This window comes from Carcharodon carcharias, chromosome 16 (assembly GCF_017639515.1).
Source record: "Carcharodon carcharias isolate sCarCar2 chromosome 16, sCarCar2.pri, whole genome shotgun sequence".
Taxonomy (NCBI): domain Eukaryota; kingdom Metazoa; phylum Chordata; class Chondrichthyes; order Lamniformes; family Lamnidae; genus Carcharodon; species Carcharodon carcharias.
The window spans coordinates 91045559-91058059 of NC_054482.1; the positions used below are offsets into that span (position 1 = coordinate 91045559).

At 41.7% G+C, this 12501-nt stretch overlaps 1 protein-coding gene across 7 annotated transcripts in view; it reads right to left on the minus strand.

Annotated features, from left to right (window-relative positions):
• ptprfa (protein tyrosine phosphatase receptor type Fa) overlaps nucleotides 1-12501 on the minus strand; it is a 509773-nt gene that overhangs the window by 52580 nt on the left and 444692 nt on the right. The gene's annotated exons all lie outside the window — the stretch shown is intronic.

Consider the following 12501-nt stretch of genomic DNA (forward strand, 5'->3'; position numbering starts at 1 on the left):
TGAGTCAGGATATGAGTGGAAGATGGTGCAGTAAGGTACAGTCATTGGACTAGTAATCTAGAGGCCCAGGCTGGTGCTCTGGAGGCATGGGTTTAAATCCCACTACGACAGCTGTTAGAATTTAGTTAATAAAATCTGGAATTAAAAGCTAGTCTTCATTAATAATGACCACGAAACCATTGTCATTTGCTGTAAAACCCATTTGGTTCACTAATGTCCTTTAGGGAAGGAAATCTGTTGTCCTTACCTGATCTGGCCCACATGTGACTCCAGACCCAATGTGGTGGACTCTTAACTGCCCTCTGAAATGGCCCAGCAAGCCACTCAATGCAAGGGCAATTAGAGATGGGCAAATGCTGGCTTTGCCAGTGACATCCAAATCCCAAGAAAGAATACATTTTAGAAAAGCAGAATTTTGGATGACCTTAGGTTTGTGGAAGATGAAAGATAGGTCAGCCAGGAATGTATTGGAATAGTCAAGCCTCAAGGCAGCAAAGGCATGATTGGGGGAAACTCAGTGGTCGATAAGCTGAGCACACATGGAGTCGGGCGATGTTATGGAGGTGGAAATAGACGACTTAAGTGATAGTGCAGATGTGTCAGCACATCTCAGGTTCAAATACAACACCAAGGTTGCAAACAGCCTGGTTCTGATAGACTTGGTGGCTAAGGAATGCAGTTTGTGGTAGGGCCCAAAGTCAACAGTTGTCCCAATAGTTAGTTAAGGAAAATGTCTGCTAATCCAGTTTTGGATGTTGAACAAGCAGCTTGCCAATTTCAACACAATGTAGGAGTAGAGAGAAGCAGTGGAGAATTGCAACTGGGAGCTGTCAGCAAACATTTGGAACCTGATTATATGCTTTCAAATGAATTGGTTTTGGGACAGCATGGAGATGAGAAATAGGAAGGGGGGCTAAAAATAGATCATTAGGGAACATCTGAGGTAGTGGAACATGAGCAGGAAGTAAAGCCACTGCAGGTGGTTCTCTGGTTAATACTGGATAGATAAAAATGGAACCAGCTCTAAGCAGCTGGATGTGTTGGAGGAAGTTGGTGTGGTCAACTATGTCGAAGGGTCCAAACAGATGGAGAAAGAGGAGGAATAGTTTACCATGATCACAGTCACATTGGATGTTATTTGTGATTTTGTTAAGAGAAGTTCCTGGAGTGTGGCAGAGGCAGAAACCTAACTGGAGGAATTCAAACATGGAGTTCTGGGGAAGATGGGCAAGGATTTGGAGGTGACAAAGTTCAAGGACTTTGGAGAGGGTAGGACAGGGAAACAATGCCTGAGGAGAAAGAACCATTAACAATATCAAGGGAGGAGGAGATAGGTCTCACGGACAATATGAGCTCAGAGAGGGCAGCAGCAGAGATAGGATAGAAACTGAAGCAAGATGTGAGTTCAGGGCTAGTGCAGGGCAGAACCCTGGAGGAACACTGGCCAGGTGGACTGGGGAAGGGAGGAAAGCAACAGAGGCAACTGAATGGAGAGTTACAATCTTAGTGACAAAGTATCCATGAGTTCCTTGCAACTGTTGGAGATGAGCGTAGAAGAGGTAGGGGAGAGGGATTGAAGGAGAATATTGGCATTGGGGAGGCAATGACATAATGGTATTTTCACTGGCCTAGTATTCCAGAGACCCAGGGTAATGCTCTGGGGAGATGGGTTTGAATCCCGCCACGACAGATGGTGAAATTTGAATTTAATAAAAATCTGGAATTAAAAGTCTAATATTGATCATGAAACCATTGACAATTGCAATAAAAACCCATCTGGTTCACTGATGTCCTTTACGGAAGGAAATTTGCCGTCCTTACCTGGTCTGGCCTGCATGTGACTCCAGACCCATAGCAATGTGGTTGACTCTTTAAAAAAAAAGGCCCTCTGAGAATGAGGGCAATTAGGGATGGGCAATAAATGTGGACCTAGCTAGCGATGCTCACACCTCATGAATGAATAAAAATAAAGTAAGCAGTTTTGGCAAAGTATAATAGTACTGAATAGTGGTTTATATTGGCGACAAACAGAGGCAGTAATGCCAGGCGACCAGTACAGCAGGAGCAGGTCGGGAACAGGGTTGAGAACTCAAAGCCAGAGGATAAAAGCAGGAAACTATGCCAGAAAATGTGGAAAGAAAACCGTTTTCAAGCAGGGAGTTAGGAAAAGATTGTCTACAATGTAAGCACAGAGAAAGGGAAAACATAGAAAGGACAAATTAAACTTATCTGCAGGTCTCAGTGTTTGGAGGACCAGAAGTCACATAGGGGAAATCAGTGAATGATAAGTCGTATCATAAATACTTCTACCCTCCTAAAGATATATTTACATACTTTTCATCTTAAAACTAACTCCCAGGCAAGACAGAAATAGTGTGGAGGAGACTGGAGAGAAATGGACATATATTTCATATACACATATTGTTTGCAATGACAGCACTGTTTTCCTCTGTACAATTGATAATTTTCAGGCAGGTAATCCTTGAGAGTGTGTCAACAGCAAAATTTGATGCCAGGTGCAAGGAGACCTTTTTATTACTCATGCATAATTTTTTCTTATTAAACCCATAAAAATTCATGAGGGAGTTGACAATGCTTTCAGGGCATCATTGGTAAGCTAAACTTGCACAATTAGAAGTTTCACTTGTGTCAATCAAGTATTATAATTCTTCAGAAAAGTTAAAGAAATATATTTTTCTGCACTTTCTAATTTAGGATGTACCACACACTTGGGAAATGTAAATATAAGTAATAAAAGCAGCAGGTATGATTTTACTTGGAGATTTTGCTGCATAACTCTAAGCCCCTGGGTCTTACACCAGAAGTAGCTATATAAAACATAAAATTGACTCTGCATAGCATAAGTTAGCACCTATGAATAAACATTTGTTGGTTTTTTTTTAAAAGTCTTTATTGTTTTGCAAGTTTTGCAGATACAGCAGTATAATTTAATACATCATTTATAAAACAAACCATTTACTTCATTTGCATTTTATAATTAAAGTCTGAAAAATCGAGCACCATACCAGGTGGCAAATTATTCTGGTATTCAGTATATTAGAGTGGAACACAGGATTGAGCGCCTCATACTTCCCAAGCATCAGTACAGATACTGGCAGCCTGTGTGGGTTTGACAGTGATCTAGAGGGATCTGCATGTAGTGAAACACCCAGCATGTGAGAGCAGCAGCAGGCACTTGTTTTGGGAACAGTCCAGGTGATAGTTTGCCAGAGGTCAAGGTCCTTTTGCAGCTCTGCTGGAGGTTTCAGTGACAGAGCCACAAATAGGAAAATGACAGGCGCTAAAAAGAAATTGTAAAAGACATTGGAAGGTCTGCTGAGGGTTTTTGGCACTATATTGAAAGTAAGGAGGAGTCCAGTTCTGGACCATTGTGGTATTATCTTGCAAGACATCAGCACTCAGCAGTCTATTTTGCAGAGTATGGCCACCTTTGACGGCAATGCTCTCTGGTCTCTGCAAAAGATATTAATGCCACCAGCTTTTCAGAAGCTGACATGGCAGGCTCTGGGTTCCACTTTGGAGAGACAGGTGTCCACCTTGGTCAGACTGATGGATTGAATAGAGATTTCAAGGGATCACATCTTCTGTGGTCTGCTCTCGTACAGATTAGTGGGAAGTAATGAGCTCCAGCCTCACAAGAGCCTCAAATTGGGTGCAGCACTCCCAATCTTTCCGCACCATCAGCCAATGCTCACAATGGTGCCAGGAACAATGAAGCCAGTTTGGCTGGGCTGCCCTGGTAGCATCTGAAGTGCAGCAGACTGCAGTCAGGTCCTTACAAGCTCAGGCAATGGTCACAATTGTCTCAAAGGTCCCAACAGGAGTAGTCTTCAATAGCTTTGCTGAGATCACTAGAAGAGTGCCTCTTAGGAGCAGTTAAGTTAGGAAACCTTTATTTAGGAAAGGCACCCTACATTGATACTTGGGTGAGAAATGAATGGAAGACAATTACTGTGTCTAGAATGAAATTCAATTTCTTTTTCACGTTCATGGTCTTCCTCATTATAATGCTGTTGTTGCTCCTTTACTTCCTCTACCCAAATTAAACTGGCAATAATAGCACTCATGATAAGCAGGGATTGAGTTTACTGAAGCTACATAATGCAAAATTGTCAGAAAGTGATCCAGAAGCTAGAAAGTCTCCAGGCAATCTAAATAGCACACAGACCCTCTGATTCAATTAGCTGCAGCTGAGTGCCTCTTTAAATACTGCTTCAGTAGCTTGGAGAGGCCACTTGATTTTACTGGCGGGCTGGGTGTTGAGCAAACTTCTGTAAATTTTGAGTGAAAATAGCTCTGGGGTCCTAATTGTGCATAAGATACTGACTTGCATGTATTCACAAAGCACCAACCTGTTTCTGTCAGCCTCAGCCAACCAAAATAACTGCACAGGTAAAATGGAAGCCAACAGGAAAACTCTACAATGATTCTTACTGAATCACCCTTCCCACCAAACAGACAGGGTTAAAAGTGCCTGTAGAATGTCAGGAAGTACACACTATATGGCAACTCAATTCCATAGTGGTATGGTAGCAGTCTTTGATTTGTCTTTTTTTTATATAAACAACAAATAATTATCCTTTTGGTGCACTTTAAAGAACTCGTTCTCGAAGAACTGCAGTGTCAGTGAAAGAGTCTAAGACCTTGCTACAAGACACATCACACTCAATTTAGTTTTCCTCCCCCAATCCCATTGCTTATTCTAGACAACAAAACATGATTGAGACACTGGTTCTTGTTCAACCTTGAAAGGCTTTAATGACAGAGTTTTGAAAAGGTAGCATCACTTTTTGTGACAGTTTGACAAATTAGAAGCGATTCATCTGAAATATTTTAACTACACAGCCGAACCACGATGGCAAGTTGTCAGATTATTTAAACAGAGGGGATCTGCACATTCTTGGAAACATTTGGTGTTATGTGAAACAAAACGCATGTTCAGGCCTCGGAAGTTGGATATTTAAATATGATGGCTTTGGTCTCATGATCAAAGTTTTCCTGTACTTTAGGTCTAATTTTCAAATTTTTCCCAACAAATCCATAACAAAATTCCTATTTTGTTTCTCATGCAGTAATTGCAAGATAAGCATCGCTCCCACTTACAAACTAGATTAACCAATAAGACTTGCCAATAAACTCACGTAGGGTGTTACTTAATTGCAAAAGAGGAATCAATTTTTGTGTTGACTTTTGTTCTGAAATTTCTGTAACAGAATCCACAGCCAGTTTACTGGCTAAACTGGTTAAACTGGATATCACATTGTGGACACACATGGTGCCATGTTAAATTCAGGAAACATATAATAGCCACTTTAAATCAACGAAACAGAATACAGTTATTCACCTATTTTTCTACACTGTATCTAAACAGACGAAACACAGATTACTTACAGATATGGGAAATTTTCAAAAAGTAGCAATTTCAATGACATAACCGTGCAGTTGCTTTAAGACTTTCACCACTCATAATACTGGCTCTTAATTGGTCTGCACAACAATGGTCTTAAAAGCCATTAAATGCGCGCTTAAATTGGTATTGTCTTCTACAGGTGACAACTTGGAATAACTGGATTTACTTTGAAATGACACAAGTTCCTGTAATATCCTAAGAATTGTCAATCATTGTTTTTGCATATCTTAGTCAGACCCACTTCCACCTGGCATTGGTTCATCATGTTTGGCATTACCCCATGGGGTACCCCATGGGGTAACCCTTCAACAGTAGCAAGTCACTGGGAATATACCACTACAGTTTTCTCCGTACCACCCATATTGAAAGCACAAATATTATGCCTTCAGAAGGCATCTAAATCTATTTTCAATACCTAAGGTCATGTTAGGATTTGAACTCACCATCCTGACTTGGAACTATATCGCCATTCCTTCACTGTTACTAGGTCAAAATTCTGGAACTCCCTCCCTAACACTGTGAGTGTACCTACACCATATGGACTGCATTGGTTAAAAAAAGGCGGCTCATCACCACCTTCTCAAGGGCTATTAGGGATGGGCAATAAATGCTGGCCTAGCTAGTAATGCCCACATCATGTGAAAGGGTGAAGAAAAACACAACTGCCTGTATGCAGTATATTCAGAGCTGTTACTTTAATAGGACTTTTAAAAGACAAGCAAAGAAGATTAGCTCTAAAAACATTTCCTTCCATGGAAGTCAGCCATCTATTGCCCAAAAAGAGCATTATATTGCTGCTCCGCCCCCAGTCCCACTCCTCTGCAAAGTTATGATGATGACATTTTGACAGGTTACCGAATAAGGTGGGCACAAATTGGGACTATTGTAAAAAGATTTTGAATTATAATCTTTGTAGGATATAGAAGGCCCCAGTCCACTTAAAAACTTTGTAAATCATTATTTTTGTAACATCACCAAGAAAAATGGCTAGCAGCCATTTTTAAAAAATAGTTCAATCAAATACTAAAGTGGACTTATAAAACTTTCAAGGTTTGCAGGCCAGAATTCAGTTAACATTTAGTGCATTATGAGCAAGTTTTTCTGGGTTCTTGAATTTAACCAAATAGCAATTTGTTTTGAAGGTAGTTCCACCTCCCTAATGAATGGTGAGAATATTCAGGCTGAACAATAAATGACACATAAACATTGTTAAACTGAAAAGTAGGAAACAAGAGATTAGAATACATATGAGAGTCAATTAAGGGCAGAAAGAATATGATAGAATCAAGAAGAACAGGGTGGGCAACTGTAAAGTTTTAATTTTGTTGAACAAGTGAAGTATTTTTCTTTTCTTGACAGTGATGAGGTTTGAATAGCCTTATTACGGAGAACTCTAAAGTTATTAAGTTAGTCAGGAAAGACAGAGAAACATCTCTGAACTTGTCAGAAGTCTCATGGCTGAAATGCACCGTCTCCTGAAAGCAATGCACAGATACATTCTGGTTTATAGTTGTAAATATGGTCAATTACAGATAGATTCCCTGCCCATAAGTCAGCCTGATGGAGGGGCTTGGTATGGAGGGTCCCATCCTGGTCACTGACACCAATGCAGGGGGAAGGGTTTGGGGGTCCAGGAGGCTACATTCCTTCTGGTCATAAGGAGATCCCCCCAAGGCTGTCCTCACCTTGTTACAGCTGTCACATTTCCCAATACCTTGTGAGTGGGTTGGCTATTCATCCTCTGTCCTGTCTGATTAAAAGCCAGAGGTTGGTGGATTGGAGTTTGCTGACACGCTTACAATTTTATTGGAATTAACCCCTCTTACATACCCAATTCCTGCTTTCCAAGTTAAAACTCCCTCCAATGTCATTAATGTATGTACTGTACTGACTGGGTGCATTTCCTTTGTATTACATTGTTAGAGGCTTTTAATCAAATTAATCGTCTTTAAAGGTACATCTTGAAAGCTTCATTGATCTTGTTATTGGAGGGCCAACAATGTTTTACAAACTGTGAATTCAAAAGCGATAGGTGGTGAAACATCAATACCTGTGCCACAAGAGGAGCAACAATATATGTATTTCCCAAATTTCCTACTTTAGGGTCTCAAGCAAAGAGAATTGGTAATTTTAAAAAAGGAAAGAAAATGGCAATTAGTGCTTTTCTATGGCATTTTTAACAGACTTAGCAACAATTTTTTGTGCACTCTATGATGCTTAAGCATCTAATAAAACGAGAAGATAAAATTCGGGGTGCATACCACTTTAATCAGTCACTTTTACCCACAGCAAAACCATATATATGCAATATTGTGGCTGGTGATAATCCATTTCATGATGAATTTACACTGATTGCAGCTTTGAATCTATTAATTTAGTTTTATTAACTAAATCAATAATGCTCTAAATAGATTTTTGCTGTCCTGAGTATGCATTATTTGGGGATGTTGAAGGATATTAATATACATAATGATAACATATACCACTGCATCAACAACTGCAGAATGCATGCTCTTTATTTTCTGATCATCAGTTTGACTAATAGGCCAGAATTTTCCAGTCAGCAAGCGGGGGGCAGGGCCCGCTCGCCGACTCATAAAATGACGCGGGATGACGTCGGAACTCCTGACGTCACCCTGCCCAATTTAAATTTTCAGGTAGGCGGGGGCTCAGCAGTATCAGCTGTGCACCCACTGACCTGTCAATGGCCAATTGAGGCCATTGGCAGACAGAGTCATTGAACTCATTAATGGACCTGCCCATTCAACCTTAAGGTTGGCGGGCAGGCCAGGAGCCCTGGCGGGCATTAGAAAAAGCATGAAACCTCATCCACAGGTGGGATAAGATTTCATGGAGGTTTTAAAAAATTTAATTAAAGTGTATTTAAAAGCTATGTTCATGTCCCAACTCATGTGACAGTGTCATATGAGGGGACATGTCAGGGAATTTTTTTTTCTATTTTTCAGATTTTTAAATGTACAGCCGATCTACCTGAGGCAGTGCTTAGCCTCAGGGAATCCCTCCCCCCACCCGCACAAGGAGCTCATACACTCCCGTGTGGATGTCACGCTGGGCGGGCCTTAATTGGCCCGCCAATGTAAAACGGCGGCGCAGCTTCCCCCCCCAACGGGGGGAAAATTCTGCCCATAAATTATTACTTAATCTTTACCTGCATATTGCATCTTTATATTCTAAATTTTTCAGCATGATTTCATGAAGTGAAAATAATGAATTTTCTCTTGTGTTGCCCTGCAGCAGTTAGTAAAGGTTGTTATGCCCGCTTGAGTATTTTGCTGCATCAGCTAATTTTAAAATGTTGCAACAGCATTAAAAATGTCACCTTCAAAAATGATTCTCATTGGCATCAGTGCTGAAACTGAACAGGGATTTGTGCATACAACTGTTCCTTCCCTTTTCTGATATGTGGCCTTTATCCCTTTTAAAGCAAAGCAAATCATTGGAAAGCTGGTTAGCAATCTCAAAAAAAGGATTGTCTTGGATGGGTGGAAGAACAATTTAAGAATTCAGCAGGCCGAAACTTGATTTCAAAGTGTACAGCGGTCAAAAATTAACTTACCACGTCTGGCTTAATAGGATATTTTTAAGTCTGGGTGGACAGATCGGAATCAGGCTCCTGAATCACACAACCTGACAAGACTATCACAGCATGTATTTAGTAGAAATGGACAGCCAAAACAACATCGATCAGAGGTAAATTAAGAAAAGCAAATTAAATACATGTACAGATAGTAAAGTTGTCATTTTCAGCCCCTGTCTGTTTCAGGGATTGGTGCTTCTTATAGTGAAGTGTTTGCTGCTTTTTAGTCTCAGGAAATTATAACTTGAGAGTAATGGCAAACATTAGTAGACCATGAAGCATTCATTTTTGTAGACTTGACTGGTAATTTTCAAAACAATGGTTTAATTTGGGAAAGTCACAAAATGCTGTTAAACCTATAAATAAAGTCACTGCTAAAAATGTCATTTTGTTTCTATCTCTGCCATTGTAAACTGATTGATGCAGTCAATGCCGCAATGATATTATTATTAGTGTGGGAGATAGGCTGTGGCAGTGAAATGTTAACTTTCAATGAAAAACAGCTTTTGTTGGGTAAGTTTAATTGTGGTGTCTGAGAGGCTTGATATGTTCATGAAAGCATAAGACTCCGGCAGGTTAAAAGCTCACTTTACATTCTTCAAATTACTCATCTGGGGAGATGGCGGTGTAGTGGTAATGCGTGCATTGGTATTCCAGAGGCCTGGGTTAATGCCCTGGGGACATGGGTTCAAATCCCACCATGACAGCTGATTGAATTTGAATTCAATTAATAAAGTTAATTAATAAAAATTATTAAAAGCTAGTCTAAGTAATAGTGCCATGAAACTATCATCAATTGTCGTAAAAACCCATCTGGTTCACCAATGTCTTGTAAGGAAGGAGCCTGTTCTCCTTACCTGGTCTGGCCTACATGCAACTCCAGACCCACAAAAAGTGGTTGGCTTTTCACTGCCCTACCAAACTGCAACAGAAAAGTAAAAACGGAAAATAAAACGGATCGATCCACCTGGCATCAACTTAGGCATCAGAAACGAAAACGCACACCCAGGCCTGTCGATCCTCCAAAGTCCTCCTTACTAAAATCTGGGGGCGTGTGCCAAAACTGGCAGAGCAGTCTCAAAGATTAGTCAAACAACAGTCTGACGTAGTCATACTCACAGAACTCATCTTACAGTCAATGTTGCAGACATCACCATCACCATCCTTTGGTATGTCCTGTCCCATCAGCAGGACAGACCCAGCAGAGGCAGTGGCAGCACAGTTGTATACATTTGGGAGGGAGCTGCCCTGGGAGTTCTCAATGTCCACTCCGGATTCCATTAAGTCCCATTGCATCAGGCCAAATATGGGCAAAGAAACCTCCAACTGATTACTTACCGCCCTCTCTCAGCTGAAGAATTAGTACTTCTCCATGTTGGACACCATTAGGAGGAGGAACTGAGGGTGGAAAGGACACAGAATGGGGACTTTTACGTCCATCATCAAGAGTGACTCAGCAACACCATTACTAAGCGAGCCGGCCGAGTCCTGGGGATTTATCCGCAAGATGGGGTCTGCAGCAGGTGGTGAGTGAACCAACAAGGGGGAAAATCTACTAGACCTGCTCCTTACTAATCTACCTACCATAGATGCATCTGCCCATGATGGTATAGGTAGAAGTGAGACACTTCACACTGAGCACACCCTCCATAGTGTTGTGTGGCACTAAGCGCTGTGCTGAATGGGATAGATTCAGAACAGATCTAGCAGCGCAACTTGGCATCCATGAAGGGCTGTGGGCCAGGAGTAGCAGAATTGCATTCAACCACAATCTGTAACTCAGAGCACAGCATATCCCTCACTCCACCAATACCATAAAGCCAAAGGATCAACCCTGTTTCAATGAAGAGTGCATGTCAGGACACCAAGCACACTTAAAAATGAGCAGTCAACCTGGTGAAACTACAACAGAGGGTCATTTGCATGTCGAAAAGTGGAGGCAGCATGTTACAGACAGAGCTGAGTGATCCCACAACCAATGGATCAGGTCAGAGCTCTGCAGTCATGCCAGAACAAGTCATGAATAGTGATGGACAATTAAACAACTAACAGGAGCAGGAGGCTCCACAAATATCCCCCTCCTCAATAATGGGGAAGCCCCACACATCAGTGCAAAAGACAAAGTATTTGCAACAATCTTTAGCCAGGAGTGCCAAGTGAGTGATCCACCCTGGCCTCCTCCCGAGGTCCCCAGCATCACAGATGCCGATCTGCGGCCAAATCGATTCACTCCAAATGCTTTCAAGAAATGGCTGAAGGCACTGGATACTGCAAAAGCTATGGATCCTGACAACATTCCAACAATAGTACTAAATTCATGTGCTCCAGAATCAGCTGTGTCCCTGGCAAAGTTACAACACGGCATTACCCAACAATGTGGAAAATTGCCCATGTATGTTCTGTTCACAAAAAACAGGACAAATGCAACCAAGTCAATTACCACCCCATTAGCCTACGCTCGATCATCAAAGTGGTGGAAGATGTTGTCAACAGTGCTATCAAGTGGCAATTGCACAGCAATAACCTGCTCACTGATGCTCAGTTTGGGTTCTGCTGGAGCTACTCAGCTCCTGACTCTCATTACAGCCTTGGTCCAAATATGGACAGAAGAGCTGACTGGCAGAATTTGACCAAGCGTGGCATCATGAAGCCCTAATAAAATTGTAGTTGTTAGAGGCCAATCATCTCAGTTCCAATACATTGTTGCAAGAGTTCCTCAGGATAGTGTACTAGGCCCAACCATTTTCAGCTGCTGCAATCGTCTTCCCTCCATCATAAGGTCAGAAGTGGGGATGTTCGCTGATGATTGCACAATGTTCAGTACCATCTGCAACTCCTCAGATACTGAAGCAATCCGTTTCCATATGCAGCAAGACCTGGACAACATTCAGGTTTGGGCTGATGTGTGGCACAAATGACGCTTGCAACCTAAGTGCCAGGCAAGGACCACCTCCAACCAAAGAGCACCTGATCATCTCCCCTTGACATCAATGGCATGACCATTATTGAATTCTCCCACCATCATCATCCTGGGGCTTAGCACTGACCAGAAACTGAACTAGACCAACTGAATAAATACTATGGCCACAACAGCAGGTCAGAGGCTGGGAATTCTGCAGAGAGTAACTCACCTCCTGACTTCCCAAAATCTGTCCACCACCTACAAGGCATAAGTCAGGAGTGTGATGGAATACTCTCCATTCCCCTGAATGAATGAGGCTCCAACAACACTCAAGAAGCTTGACACCATCCAGAACAAAGCAGGCCACTTGATTTGGTACCCCATCCACCACCTTAAACATTCACTCCCTCCACCACTGACAAACAGTGGAAGCAGTTTGTACTATATACAAGATGCACTGCAGCAATTCACTGAAGCTCCATAGGCAGCACATTTCAAATCTACGACTTCTGTCACCTAGAAGGACAAGGGCAGCAGATGCATGGAAATACCACCATATGCAGGTTCTCC